Source organism: Somniosus microcephalus, unplaced genomic scaffold, assembly GCF_052327205.1.
Source record: "Somniosus microcephalus isolate GS21.2 unplaced genomic scaffold, FLI_Smic_1.0 scaffold350, whole genome shotgun sequence".
NCBI lineage: Eukaryota > Metazoa > Chordata > Chondrichthyes > Squaliformes > Somniosidae > Somniosus > Somniosus microcephalus.
In genome coordinates, this window is record NW_028225537.1 from 200,068 (window position 1) to 216,047 (window position 15,980).

The window sequence follows — 15,980 nt, forward strand, 5'->3', positions numbered from 1 at the left end:
CCCGGTATTGGGCAATTTGGTTCACCATTTCTGATATGCGGGGTAGCGAGTAGGCGTCTAGTTGGGTGTACATGTTGATCGTTTGGCTATAGTCGATCACCATCCGTTTCTTCTCGCTACCCCTCACCACCACCATTTGGGCGCGCCACGGGCTGGTGCTGCGTTCAATAACGCACTCCCTCAGCAGCCTGTCCACCTCGGTCACGATAAACCGCCTGTCCTCCCAGCTGTACCTCCTGCTTTTGGTCGCTATTGGCCGGCAGTTGGGAGTAAGGTTCGCGAATAGCGAGGGCGGCTTTACCTTCAGCGTAGCCAGACCGCACACTGTGAGGGGCGGCTGGGACCCACCGTAATTCAGCGTGATGCTTTGGTGGTGGCACTGGAAATCCAGGCCCAAGATCACGCTCGCACATAGACTCTTCATGATTAGTAATTTAAAATTATCGTATACAGTTCCGTTAACGGATAATTGTACCGCGCAGTAACCCATAATGGTCGATGTCTGGGTTTTATCAGCCATAGAGATGGTGCCCCGAGCAGGGACCACCGTTAGAGAGAGTTGTTGTGCTAGTTCAGGGTGGATAAAACTCTCCGTGCTTCCACTGTCAATTAAGCATTTAACCCTGCACCCGTTTACCTCAATGTCCACCATTGATTTGGATAGCGTGTGCGGTCTGGTCTGGTCCACTGTGACCGATGCCGCTGTAGGGCCCTGATCGAGACAAGATGGCGTCCACGCTGTCTGCTCACAAGATGGCGGACCCCACGAGGTCGGGCAAGATGGCGTCCAAGATGGCCGCTCCCACGGCGCACGCGCGGCCGTGGCGGGTTTTCCAGCGGGGTTCCCTCTGCACACCTTCCCGAAGTGTCCCTTCTTACTGCACTTAAAGCAGGTGGTGCCTTTTGCCGGGCACAGGTTTCTGGTGTGCTTCGGCTGCCCGCAGAAGTAGCAGTTGGGGCCCCGACGCATCGCGGCTGTCGTAGGGCTTCTGGGGGGAGAGCGGGGTGTCGGGCTGCCGGGCGGGGAAGATGCCTTCCAAGATGGCGGTGCCCTTGGTGCACGCGTGGGTGGCGCGGGCTGAGGAGTGGGCGTCCGAGTTTCTCTGGGCCACATCCAGGGATCGCGCTGTGTCCACAGCCTGTTTCAGGTCCAATCCTGTTTTTTCCAGTAGTCTCTGCCGGATGTAAGTGGAGCTGAGGCCTGTGATAAAGGCATCACGAACAAGCTCGTCAGTGTACACTGCAGCTTTTACATCTTGGCACTTGCAGTCTTTGCAAAGCGTTTTCAGGGTGACTAGGAACTCCTCCAGCGATTCCCCAGGTCGCTGTGTGCGAGTAGCGAGCAGATGCCTAGCGTACACCTCGTTCGTAGGCTGCTGGTAATGTGCATTTAGGATGTCGCAGGCGGCCGGGTACATGTCGGCGTCTTGGATGAGGGTGTAAACCCGCTGGCTTACACAATTCCGCAGGATTCCGAGTTTCATAATTTCAGCGTCCGTAGCATCTGTGCTGGCTGTGGAATTGTCCAGGAAGTATTCCATACACTTAAACCAGTGTCTGAATCGTGCCGATGCGTCCGAAGCATGCGGGTCCAAATCCAAATGTTCGGGTTTCAAGAGTTGATCCATTGCGTTGAAAATTGAGTTAATAAAATTGATGTGCCTCAATGAATCCGAGGCTCAACGTTAACGGAGCAAAGCAAGGCGTTTATTAACTCAGAAAGTAATACACAGTGGAGAAGTGTCTCTCATCCAGAGATCTGCTGTACTGCCTGTGAGACACGCTGGGGCCTGCTTAAGTAGGGGCCAGGTATGGGCGGAGCCCTACACACAATACAATACAGGTAAGGAAATGAAACTGAAACTGAAACTAAACTCCCCTGCTTGCCACAGTCACAGGCACAATAAAACAGAGAATACAGAGTGCCTGATGAATGGCATATTTCATCACAGTGTGTAACTCTGTGCTGTGATAGAAAGAGACTAGGAGTGAGAGAGAAAGGTGTGTAACTCTGTGCTGTGATAGAGACAGACTAGGAGCGAGAGAGAAAGGTGTGTAACTCTGTGCTGTGATAGAGAGATACTTGGAGCGAGAGAGAAAGGTGTGTAACTCTGTGCAGTGATAGAGACTAGGAGCAAGAGAGAAAGGTGTGTAACTCTGTGCTGTGATAGAGAGAGACTAGGAGCGAGAGAGAAAGGTGTGTAACTCTGTGCTGTGATAGAGACAGACTAGGAGCGAGAGAGAAAGGTGTGTAACTCTGTGCTGTGATAGAGAGAGACTAGGAGCGAGAGAGAAAGGTGTGTAACTCTGCTGTGATAGAGAGAGACCAGGAGCGCGAGATAAAGGTGTATAACTCTGTGCTGTGATAGAGAGAGACTAGGAGCGAGAGAGAAAGGTGTGTAACTCTGTGCTGTGATAGAGAGAGACTAGGAGCGAGAGAGAATGGTGTGTAACTCTGTGCTGTGATAGAGAGAGACTAGGAGAAAGACAGAAAGGTGTGTAACTCTGTGCTGTGATGGAGACTAGGAGCGAGAGAGAAAGGTGTGTAACTCTGTGCTGTGATAGAGAGAGACTAGGAGCGAGAGAGAAAGGTGTGTAACTCTGTGCTGTGATAGAGAGAGACTAGGAGAGAGAGAGAAAGTGTAGTGTATGTACCCGTCTATCTTTAAGGGAACTATTGAATGTAACCGTTCACCTTTAAGGGAACTACTTTAGGTGTGGCACTATTTGTTTGGCTTCTGTATACTGTAATACCGATAGTGACCACACCAGTACATAAGTGTTGTGCCAGGAGTTATTGGGCAGATTCGCCCGGACCTTCGAATAGTAAAGACCTGTTTTGTTTGTTACTTCTGAAGTCTGTGTATTTATTAACTGCACAACCCACAGACTTTACAGAAAGGTGTGTAACTCTGTGCTGTGATAGAGAGAGACTAGGAGCGAGAGAGAAAGGTGTGTAACTCTGTGCTGTGATAGAGAGAGACTAGGAGTGAGAGAGAAAGGTGTGTAACTCTGCTGTGATAGAGAGAGACTAGGAGCGAGAGAGAAAGGTGTGTAACTCTGTGCTGTGATAGAGAGAGACTAGGAGCGAGAGAGAAAGGTGTGTAACTCTGTGCTGTGATAGAGACTAGGAGCGAGAGAGAAAGGTGTGTAACTCTGTGCTGTGATAGAGTGACTAGGAGCGAGAGAGAAAGGTGTGTAACTCTGTGCTGTGATAGGGAGAGACTAGGAGCGAGAGAGAAAGGTGTGTAACTCTGTGCTGTGATAGAGAGAGACTAGGAGCGAGAGAGAAAGGTGTGTAACTAGGCCAATATCCATTAATAATTACTATACAAAAAACAGCCACCAAATTTTGGAAACACCTAAAAATGAGCAACCCCCACTGTAATGATATCAGCAAATAGAGATGGTATTTGCCTGTTCGATTATGATGCCTTAATAGCATGATTGCGTGTATTGATTGCTTGTGCCTGACCAGCAGAGGGCATGTGACCGAGAGAAGCAAGGCAGTTATTTTTGGTTTCGGTTTCATTTAAGATGCATCACTAGCAGGGTGTCTCCTGAAAAGCTGTATAAAGAGTTGAACAGACTTTAGATTAAAACTCATTCTCTTTCATAAATGTCTCATCATTGAACCCACAAAGAAATCAATACACCCACTGCTATCATTACGAAGCCTTGAAATGCCAAGAGAGGACCATAAAGAAGAATACCCTCAGTCAACTAGTCCTGGGACTCAGTGAAGCAACCACTAACACTACTAACAATAACCAGCCCCAGGACAGTGACATCGTAGCACAGAGAATTCGACCCAACACAATTGTCACTAAGCAAAAGGAAAAATACCTGTCATATTGGGCAGAAACAACAAAAACCCAAAACAAACTCAATTGCTACTTGGCACTAAACAGACAATACAACATGGCTGAATACCTGGCCATGGTAAAGGATAGCAAACTGAGAAAAACCTTGACAAGGTACAGACTTAGTGAACATAGCCTGGCGATCGAAAAAGGCAGACACAGACAGACCCGGCTGCCAAGAGAGGACAGGATATGCTCTCACTGCAGTCAGGGAGTGGTGGAGACAGAGGTGCACTTCCTCACAGCTTGTGGAAAATATCAGGACATCAGGGAGAATTTCTACCAAAAATTCACACAAATATGCCCTGAATTCAGAAATTTGAATGACGACCAAAAACTCCCATACCTACTAGGTGAACAGAGAAACTGTGTAACCTTAGCGGCACCCTATGTTACAGCTTGCCATAAACAGAGGGACAACCAGTAAACCTAAGAAAAGAGTATATACAAATTATACGAATGTATAATTATACACTCAGGGATATATCTGTTTATACACTGTATGAATAGATCTGCATTTATGTGTTTGATGGGACAGTATTCAGGGAGCTTTAAGAATATAAGATCATAAGAAATAGGAGCAGGAGTAGGCCTATCGGCCCCTCGAGCCTGCTCCGCCATTCAATGAGATCATAGCTGATCATCCAAATTCAGTACCCTGTCCCTGCTTTCTCTCCATATCCCTTGATCCCTTTAGCCTTAAGAGATATATCCAACTCCTGCTTGAATATATTTAATGAATTGGCCTCCACTGCCTTCTGTGGTAGAGAATTCCACAGGTTCACCACTCTCTGGGTGAAGAAATTACTCCTCATCTCTGTCCTAAATGGCTTACCCCTTATCCTTATACTGTGACCCCTGGTTCTGGACACCCCAATCATCGGGAACATCCTTCCTGCATCTAGTCTGTCTGGTCTTGTTAGAATATTATAAGTTTCAATGAGATACCCTCTCATTCTTCTAAACTCCAGCGATTTATATGCCCAATCGACCCAATCTCTCCTCGTCATTCCTGCCATCCCAGCTATCAACCTGGTGAATCTTCGCTGCACTCCCTCCATGGCAAGAACATCCTTCCTCAGATAAGGCGACCAAAACTGCACACAATACTCAAGATGTGATCTCACCAAAGCCCAGTACAACTGCAGCAAGACATCCTTGTTCCGGTACTCAAAACCTCTCGCTATGAATACAAGCATAAACTTTGTCTTCTTAACCGCCTGCTGCACCTGCTTGCTTACTTTCAGCGACTGGGGCACAAGAACACCCAGGTCTCGTTTCACTTCCCCTTTTCCCAATCTATTGCCATTCAGATAATAATCTGCCTTCCTGTTTTTGACACCAAAGTGGATAACCTCGCATTTATCCACATTATATTGCATCTGCCACGCTTCTGCCCAATCACCCAACCTGTCCAAATCATTCTGGCATTTCTCTGCATCCTCCTCACAGCACACACGCCCACCCAGCTTTGTGTCATCTGCAAACTTGGAGATATTACATCTAGTTCCCTCGTCTAGATCATTAAAATATATTGTGAACAGTTGGTGGTCCAAGGACCGATCCCTGCGGTACCCCACTAGTCACTGCCTGCCACTCGGAAAAAGACCCGTTTATTCCAACTCTTTGCTTCCTGTCTGCCAACCAGTTCTCTATCCAAGTCAATACCTTGCCCCCAATCCCATGTGCCTTAACTTTATACGCTAATCTCTTATGCGGGACCTTATCGAAAGCCTTTTGAAAATCCAAATACACCACGTCCAATGGTTCTCCCTTATCTATTCTACCAGTTACATCCTTAAAAAATTCCAGTAAATTATTCAAGCACAAATTACCTTTTGTAAATCCATGTTGACTTTGTCCGATCCTGTCACTGTTTTCCAAGTGCTCTGCTATTACATCTTTTATAATGGACTCTAGCATTTTCCCCATTACCGATGCCAGGCTTACCGGTCTGTAATTCCCCGTTTTCTCTCTACCACCTTTTTTGAACAGTGGGGTAACATTAGCTACCCTCCAATGCATGGGTACTCTTCCAGTGTATATCGAATGTTGCAAGATGACCAGCAATTCATCTACTATTTCTAGGGCCACTTCCTTAAGTACCCTAGGATGTAGCTTATCAGGCCCTGGGGATTTATCAGCCTTCAATCCCGTCAATTTCCCTAACAACATTTCCCTAAAAATACTGATTTCATTCAGTTCCACCCTTTCATCAGACCCTATGTTCCCTGACATCTCCGGGAGGTTTTTTGTGTCCTTCTTGGAGAAGACAGAACTAAAATATGTATTTAGTTGGTCTGCCATTTCTTTGTTCCCCATTATAAATTCCCCTGATTCTGACTGCAAGGGACCTATGCTTGACTTCACCAATCTTTTTCTCTTCACATATCTACAAATGCATTTAAAGTCAGTTTTTATGTTCCCTGAAAGCTTACTCTCATACTCTATTTTACCCCTCTTAATTAATCCCTTTGTCCTCCTTTGTTGAATCCTAAACTGCTCCCAATCCTCAGGTTTACTGCTTCTTCTGGGCAATTAATATGTCCTCTCCTTGGATCTTATGCTATCCCCAATTTCCCTTTTTAGCAACTGTTGAGTCACCTTTTTGTTTTATTTTTACGCCAAACTGGGATGAACAAATTCTGTAGCTCATCCATACGTTCTTTGAACTTTTGCCATTGCCTATCCACCGTCAACCCTTTGAGTGACATTCCGCAATCAATCCTATCCAACTCGCGCCTCGTACTATTGTAGTTTCCTTTGTTTAAATTCAGGACCCTAGTCTCTGAGTCAACTACTTCACTCTCCATCCTAATGAAGAATTCTATCAAATTATGCTCGCTCCGACCCAAGGGGCCTCGTACAACAAGACTGCTAATTAATCCTTTCTCATTACATAATACCCAGTCTAAGATGGCCCGATCTCTAGTTGGTTCCTCGACAAATTGGTGCAGGAAACCATCCCGTATACACTCCAGGAATTCCTCCTCCACAGTATTATTACTAATTTGGTTAGCCCAGTATATATGTAGATTAAAGTCACCCATGATGACTGCTGTGTTCAGAGTTAACTTATCAGGTCGTTGAGCTTTCATTGGAACAGGCAGCTCCACATGTGTTAGATCGAGAGTAATGCTCCACTCACCTCACTGTAACACTTTGAAATACCCCAACCTTTCACTTTAACACTCTGATTTACCTCTCACTTTACTCCTCACATACATATCCCAAACCTCTCCCTGTAACAGACTGATAAACCCAACTGACCTCACTTAACACTCCGATGCACGCTACACCCCTCAATTTTACACTCTGATATAACCAACTCTGTTCACTTTAAAACACTGATATAACCCATAACCCTCACTAACATTCTGGTATACCTCACAACACTATATCCAGCACCCCTCACTGAAACACACAGATACAACCCACTCTCATAAATACCATAAACCTCTCACTGTAACATACTGATATACCCCACACCCCTCACTGTAACACTCTGACATACCCCACACCACTGAATGTAACACGCTGATATAACACACACCCCTCGTTGTAACACCCTCGGATATACACCACACCCCTCACTGTAACAGTCTGATATACCCCACACTCCTCACTGTAACACTCTGATTGTTGAGTCTGTGTTTACAAATGCAGTTATACTGAATAACAGGACACAGACTACAGAAGTAAGTAAACAGGTCTTTAGTGATTGAGGGTCAGGGCGGAACTGAGGTACACTTTGCTCCGCAGGGTTTATATACCGGTGTGGTCACCACCGGTACTACAATGTATAGGAGCCATCAAAAAGTAGTCCATCGCCTTAAGGTATCCTCTTAAGGTAGTACAGGTTACATACACTACACTGATATACCCCACACTCCTCACTGTAACACTGATATACCCCACACTCCTCACTGTAACACTCTGATATACCCCACACTCCTCACTGTAACACTCTGATATACACCACACTCCTCACTGTAACACTGATATATCCCACAATCCTCACTGTAACACTCTGATACACCCCACACTCCTCACTGTAACACTCTGATATACCCCACACCCCTGAATGTAAAACTTTGATGTAACCCACACCCCTCATTGTAACACCCTCGTATATACACCACACTCCTCACTGTAACAGTCTGATATTCCCCACACTCCTCACTGTAACACGCTGATATACCCCACACCCCTCACTGTAACACTGATATACCCGACACTCCTCACTGTAACACTCTGATATACCGCACACCTCTCACTGTAACACTGATATACCCCACACTCCTCATTGTAACACACTCGTGTATATACCCCACACTCCTCACTGTAACACTGATATACCCCACACCCCTCACTGTAACACTGATAAACCCCACACTCCTCACTGTAACAGATATACACCGCACTCCTCACTGTAACAGATATACACCGCACTCCTCACTGTAACACTCTGATATAACCCACACTCCTCACTGTAACACAGATATACCCCACACTCCTCACCCCACACCCCTCAATGTTAAACTCTGATATAAACAACACTGCTCACTGTAAAATTCTGATATAACCCACACCCCTCACTGTAAATTTCTGATATACCCCACACCCCTCACTGTAACACTCTGATGCACCCCACACCCCTCAATGTTAAACTCTGATATAAACAACACTGCTCACTGTAAAATTCTGATATACCCCACATTCCTCACTGTAACACTCTGATATACCGCACACCCGTCACTTTAACACTGATATACCCCACACCCCTGAATGTAAAACTTTGATGTAACCCACGCCCCTCATTGTAACACCCTCGTATATACACCACACTCCTCACTGTAACACTCTGATATACCCCACACTCCTCACTGTAACACTTTGATATACCCCACACCCCTCAATGTTAAACTCTGATATAAACAACACAGCTCACTGTAAAATTCTGATATACCCCACACACCTCACTGTAACACTGATATTCCCCACACCCCTCACTGTAACACTCTGATATACCCCACACTCCTCACTGTAACACTCTGATGCACTCCACACCCCTCAATGTTAAACTCTGATATAAACAACACTGCTCACTGTAAAATTCTGATATACCCCACACCCCTCACTGTAACACTGATATACCCCACACCCCTCACTGTAACATTCTGATATACCCCACACCCCTCACTGTAACACTCTGATATACTCCACACTCCTCATTGCAATACCCTCGTATATACAGCACACTTCTCACTGTAACACTGATATACACCACACTCCTCACTGTAACACACTGATATAGCCCACACTCCTCACAGTAAGTCTCTGATATACACCACACTCCTCACTGTAACACTGATATACCCCTCACTGTAGCACTCCGATATACCCCACACCCCTCACTGTAACACTCTGATATACCCCTGTTGTCGGAAAAATGATTCCTCGGAAACTAGACTTTGAGAAAGAGAGACAACTTTATTAAATGACAGAGCTCTGGGAGAAGCGTCTGCAACCACGCGGTCTGCGAGAGCACCTTCTCCCCGATTGTAGTACGTGCCGAGCTTATATACAATTCCAAGAAGTTGGTTTTAGATCATTTACATTCATCCAATCAATTCATTTATTAGCGCATATCATTATTTTCCTCCAGTCAGGAGTTTACACACTTGTGTTGCCAATTCTACCTCTTCAGGTCTTCGTTCCGTCTTGTTCCCTGGCGGAATGTGATTAGTACGATAATAGGATACAAGTGATTAGTTCGATGATAGGATACCAGTGAACCTTGTTAGTCCTCAGTGATCCAATTAGTCCCAGTCAGGACACGAGACGAACTTTGTTCCAGCCATGCATAAGCGTGGCATGTCTCACTGTGCAGTGATTCAATTAATCCCAGTCAGCGAATTTGTTGTTTGTGTCTTTTCCAGCAAAATCTTGTCCAGCAAAATTTTATTCTAACGATCCCTCCTCTTGGTCCTGGAGCACGATTCATTTGCTCCCAGATGACCATCCTCGGTCCCCCTTTCGTCGGTGCTTACAGCCACTGGCTTATGTCCGGGGGTTCGGTTGTTCCTTCGACAGTGTCGTATTAGTGTTCTTCGTCCCTTGGTAGCAGGTTGGTGTGTTCCTCCACGATAGAGGCGATCGGCATCACGGTTTTCATAGCAGTTTGGCAACACAACTTTATAAGGCTCAGCACACAACACATCAACATACAAATTACAACTATTATTATTATCCCTTGCATCATCCACGCTCCCCACCCGGTTTTCCCTAGCAACCAATCAAGCCACCCTGTGCTTGTGGGTTGATGGAGCTTCTTTATTTCTTCTTGGATATGATTTGCTAGGCTCGTGATATTCTCGGAGCTATCTGTGACATATGTACAGCAGTCTGTCCCGCTCAGGGCACAGGTGCCTCCTTGCGCCGCCAACAGATAATCTAGGGCTATCCTATTCTGTAAGGCGGTGGTCCGGATCGCCACCATTTCGGCACTCATTTCTCTCAGGGACTCAGCCGTATCGTCGGCTATTTGTTTGAGCACTGCTGCCATGTTTATGGATTCCCTTGCTATTTTTCCTGTTCCGTACCAGGGGAATGCTATAGCCCAGAATCTTTCGGTTTCCGTAATAGCTCTCTTAACACGCTTGGCTGGTTGCCATAATGACTGGTACCCGTAGTGGTGGGTTAGGGAGGATAAATAATGGATGTATGGTACTACATATCCTATATAGCATGACCCAGTCCAGGTTCGTGGAAGCCATGGATACGCCTTATATCCGCAAATGAAATAGGTATTATTATAGGCCTCAAATTTGTTCCAAAGTTGGTACATGATCCCAGGTATTCCCCTCCAGGGTAGATTGCTAGTCCGGTTTAGCACTTCGGATAAATTAAACATTCCCACGTAGGGCCATTCTAGGGCACCTGGTGGTTTAGTACTGGTTTTGGTTAAAGTGTAATTATACTTGCACTTGCTCCATCCAACCACTAACCCTGTCTCATCATAGTTTACCAAGCAGACTTCCCCCTCTGCATTGTTTAGTTTTCCCCCTGTGCTGACTAATAGCTCTTCTGGATACCTTCGATTATCGTACTGGGGATGAAACCATCCTTTAAAGTTCGTGGGGTTATACCCTGCCTGTTTCCACTCATGTTCCAGCTGATCTGGATTCAAGCTAGTTTGGGTTTGTATGGTATCCTCCTTATTCCAGGTGGTATTAGAGTATAATAACCACCCTACCATCTCCTCTACCTTAAAGGGGATAGGCCTTAATGGGATTCCCGCCCCCGTATGGGTGGGCACATGGGCGCACACCCAGCAGGAGCTTTGGCCCATTTTTTCCGCATAGACATATGACATATACAGAAAGGTATTTACATGCAATCCTCTCTCTTTACGTAAATGGGGTACCGCGCTTCCCGTGACAATATGAAATAACACCATTACCCATAATACTCTAAACATGATTAATATATCACTACAGTCCAGTCTTTACAGGAATTTTATGACAAAGGGTATGCAGATCACCTGTAAAACAGATTCAGAAAGTAGCCAGTCAGTGGTCTTTATATACTTTCAATTGTGTCCAATGCTTCCATACTCCTTTACCCCTTATGTCTAGACAGGCACAGGTATCCCCACTGATTATGATTTCATATGGCCCACTCCATTTTGGGGCGAACCCTGGTTTGCTGGGCAAAGTTTTCACCATGACTTTACTACCCGCTGAGGGAACATAAGCCGTCATTGTGAGCTCTTGTGCCCAATCCTTGTCCTCCTGATTATCACGGACATTCTTTCGCATCTCCTTTAATTGAGTGCTAAGTTCCAGAACGTATCGTTTTAGTCTATCTTTTAAAGGGCCTACATCGGCCCCACCTGTTATGATGCCTTCTGGCAATTGCATCGCCCTTCCTGTCATCAATTCATAAGGGGTCAAGCCTGTCGTTCGGTTTTCAGTGGCTCGCAGCTTCATTAGGATAATGGGCAATACTTCAGTCCAGGTTTTCCCCGACGTCTGCATTGCCTTTGCCAATGCATTTTTAAGGGTTCGGTTCATTCGTTCCACCATGCCTGAACTTTGAGGGTGGTATGGGATGTGGAATTTTTGTTTAATTCCCATTAATTGGCATACCATTTTTATGACACTCCCGGTAAAGTGGGTACCTTGATCAGAGTCCATTTGAATTGGTATTCCCCACCTGGGGATTACTTCTTCAGCTAAGACTCTGGCAACCATCAAAGCGGTGCAATTTCACGTGGGGAAAGCCTCTACCCAGCGGGTGAATTGGTCTATGACCACGAGGCAGTATGTTTTGCCGTGTGACGGTGGAAGGGGATCTGTGAAGTCTATTTGTATATGCTCCCAGGGCCCTCGTGGCCTTGGTTGATGTCCCATTTTGACCTTTATGGGTCGCCCGGGGTTATACTGCGCACAGGTGATACATCGATGGCAGTATAGAAACATAGAAACAGAGATAGGAACAGGAGTAGGCCATTCGGCCCTTCGAGCCCGCTCCGCCATTCAATGAGATCATGGCTGATCTTCGTCTGAGATCATAGCTGATCTTACCAGTTCAGTACCCCGTCCCCGCCTTTTCTCCATAACCCTTAATCCCCTTAGCCTTCAGAAATATATCCAATTCTCTCGAAAATATTTATTGAATTAGCCTTCACAGCCCTCTGTGGCAGGGAATTCCACAGGCTCACCACTCTGAGTGAAGAAATTCTTCCTCATCTCTGTTTTAAATGATTTGCCCGCTATTTTTAGACTGTGGCCCCTGGTTCTGTGCTCCCCGGCCATTGGAAACATTCTCTCTGAATTCAGCCTGTCCAGACCTGCCATAATTTTATATGTTTCGATGAGATCCCCTCTCAATCTTCTAAACTCCAGTGAGTACAAGCCCAAACTATTTAATCTCTCTTCGTAGGTCATTCCCGCCATTCCAGGTATCAGCCTGGTGAATCGCCGTTGCACTCTTTCCATGGCAAGAACATCCTTCCGCAGATGGGGCGACCAAAACTGTACACAATACTCCAGATGCGGTCTCACCAGCACCTTGTACAGCTGTAGTAAGGTATCCCTATTCCTATACTCGAACCCCCTTGATATGAAGGCCAACATACCATTTGCCTTCTTAATCGCCTGTTGCACCTGCATACTCTCCTTCAGTGACTGGTGCACAAGAACACCCAGGTCCCTCTGCACTTCCCCATCTCCCAATCTATTGCCATTTAGATAATAATCTACCCTCCTGTTTTTACCCCCAAAGTGGATAACCTCGCATTTATCCACATTATAGTGCATCTGCCACGTATCCGCCCATTCCCCCAACCTGTCCAAATCGCACTGTAGCCTCCTGACATCCTCATCAGAGCCCACCCCTCCTCCTAGTTTAGTGTCGTCAGCGAATTTGGAAATATTGCATCCAATTCCCTGATCCAGATCATTTATATATATTGTGAACAGCTGGGGTCCCAGGACAGATCCTTGCGGCACCCAGCTGGTCACTGCCTGCCACTCCAAAAACGAGCCGTTTATTCCAACTCTCTGTTTTCTATCCGCCAGCCAGTTCTCTATCCACGTTAATACTTTGCCCCCAATCCCATGAGCCTTAATTTTGCATGATAATCTTCTGTGTGGAACCTTATCGAAGGCTTTCTGGAAGTCAAGGTACACCACATCCACTGGCTCTCCCCCATCTATTTTACCAGTTACTTCCTCAAAAAATTCCAGCAGATTAGTCAAACACGATTTACCCTTTGTAAATCCATGTTGACTCTGTCCGATCCTTTCCCCATTTGTCAAGTGCTCCGCTATTTTATCCTTAATAATGGACTCTAGCATTTTGCCCACAACCGATGTAAGGCTTACTGGTCTATAATTCCCTGCTTTCTCTCTACCCCCCTTTTTAAATATTGGGGTAACATTAGCTACCCTCCAATCCACGGGTACTGTTCCCGAGTCAATGGAGTTCCGGAAGATGATCCTTAGAGCATCTGCTATCTCCAGGGCCACCTCCTTAAGTACCCTAGGATGTAGTTTATCAGGCCCCGGGGATTTGTCGGCCTTCAGTCCCCTCAACTTACCCAACACCTTATCCCTAGAGATACTAATTTCTGTCAGCTCCTCCCTCTCATTAGTCCCTATGTTTGCCAATATTCCTGGGAGGTTATTTGTGTCCTCCTTTGTGAATACAGAACCAAAGTATGAGTTTAATTGGTCTGCCATTTCCTTATTCTCCATTATATATTCTCCCGAATCGGACTGCAAGGGACCGGACTTGGGATTTTACCAGTCTTTTCCTCCTGATATACCGATAAAAGCTTTTGCAGTCTGTCTTTATGTTTGCTGCAAGTTTACTTTCGTATTCTATTTTCCCCTTCCTGATTAATCCCTTTGTCCTCTTTTGCTGTATCCTGTACTGCCTCCAATCTTCCGGTCTGGTGCTTTTTTTTGCCAGTTGATATGCCCTTTTTTTGATTTTATGCTGTCCCTAATTTCCCTCGTTATCCACGGTTGAGTCACCTTTTTAGGTTTATTTTTATGCCAAACCGGTATAAACATGTTCTGGAATTCTTCCATTCTATCTTTGAATGCTTGCCATTGTCTATCCACTGTCAATCCCCCCAGAAACACCACCCAATCAATCTTACCCAATTCCCATCTCATACCCTCGTAATTCCCTTTATTTAAGTTCTGGACCTTAGTCTCTGATTCAATTTCCTCACTCTCCATCTCGACTGAGAGCTCGATCATATTATGATCGCTCTGACCCAAGGGGCCTCGTACAAGAAGATTGCTGATAAGTCCCTTCTCATTGCACAATACCCAGTCTAAAATGGCCTGATCTCGAGTCGGCTCCTCGACATATTGGTCCAGATAACCGTCCCGAAAACATTCCAGGAATTCCTCCTCCTCAGAATTTTTACTAATTTGGGTAGTCCAATCAATATGTAAATTAAAGTCACCCATGATGACAGCTGTGCTCTTATCGCACGCTTCTCTAATTTCCCTTTTTATGCCTTCCCTCACCTCCATATTACTATTTGGAGGCCTATATATCACACCCACTAACGTTTTCCTCCCCTTGCTATTTATCATTTCTACCCATACAGATTCCGTTTCATCCGAGTTAATATCCTTCCTTTCCATTGCATTAATCCCCTCCTTTACCAGCAATGCTACGCCACCTCCCCTACCTTTTTGCCGATCCTTCCTAAATATTGTATATCCCTGGATGTTAAGTTCCCAGCCTTGCCCACCCTGCAGCCACGTTTCTGTAATCCCAATCAAATCATACTTGTTTACCTCTATTTCCACAACTAATTCATCCACCTTGTTCCTAATGCTTCTAGCATTAAGATACAAAGCCTTCAGGCTTGCTTTTTTCACACTCTCATTATGAATTAGTTTGGCCCTTTGTGTTTCTCTCCTTTGCTTATTGCTTCTCACCTTTCTACCATCTATTTCTGACTTCATATGACTTCCCTCTTTTCCACTACCTAGGTTCCCATCCCCCTGCCAAATTAGTTTAAATCCTCCCGAACCGCCCCAGAAAATATTACCCCGAGGACATCGGCTCCCTCACAGTTCAGGTGTAGACCGTCCCCTTGGTACAGGTCACTCCTCCCCAAGAACTGGTTCCAATGCCTCAAGAATTTAAATCCCTCTCCCTTGCACCACTGCTCAAGCCACGTATTTAGCTTATCTATCTTACTCTCTCTAAACTTATTAGCTCGTGGCACTGGTAGCAATCCAGAGATTACTACCTTTGAGGTCCTACTTTTCAATTTAGCTCCTAACTCCCTAAATTCAGCTTGTAGGACCTCCTCCCTCTTTTTACCTACATCGTTGGTACCTACATGTACCACGACAACTGGCTGATCCCCCTCCCCCTTCAGAATGCTCTGCACCCGCTCCGAGACATCCTTGACCCTTGCACCAGGGAGGCAACATACCATCTTGGAGTCTCGGTCTCAGAAACTCCTATCTATCCCCCTTACAATTGAATCCCCTATCACTATAGCCCTATCCCTCTTTTTCCCGCCCTTCTGTGCAGCAGAGCCAGTCATGGTGCCCTGAACCTGGCTGCTGG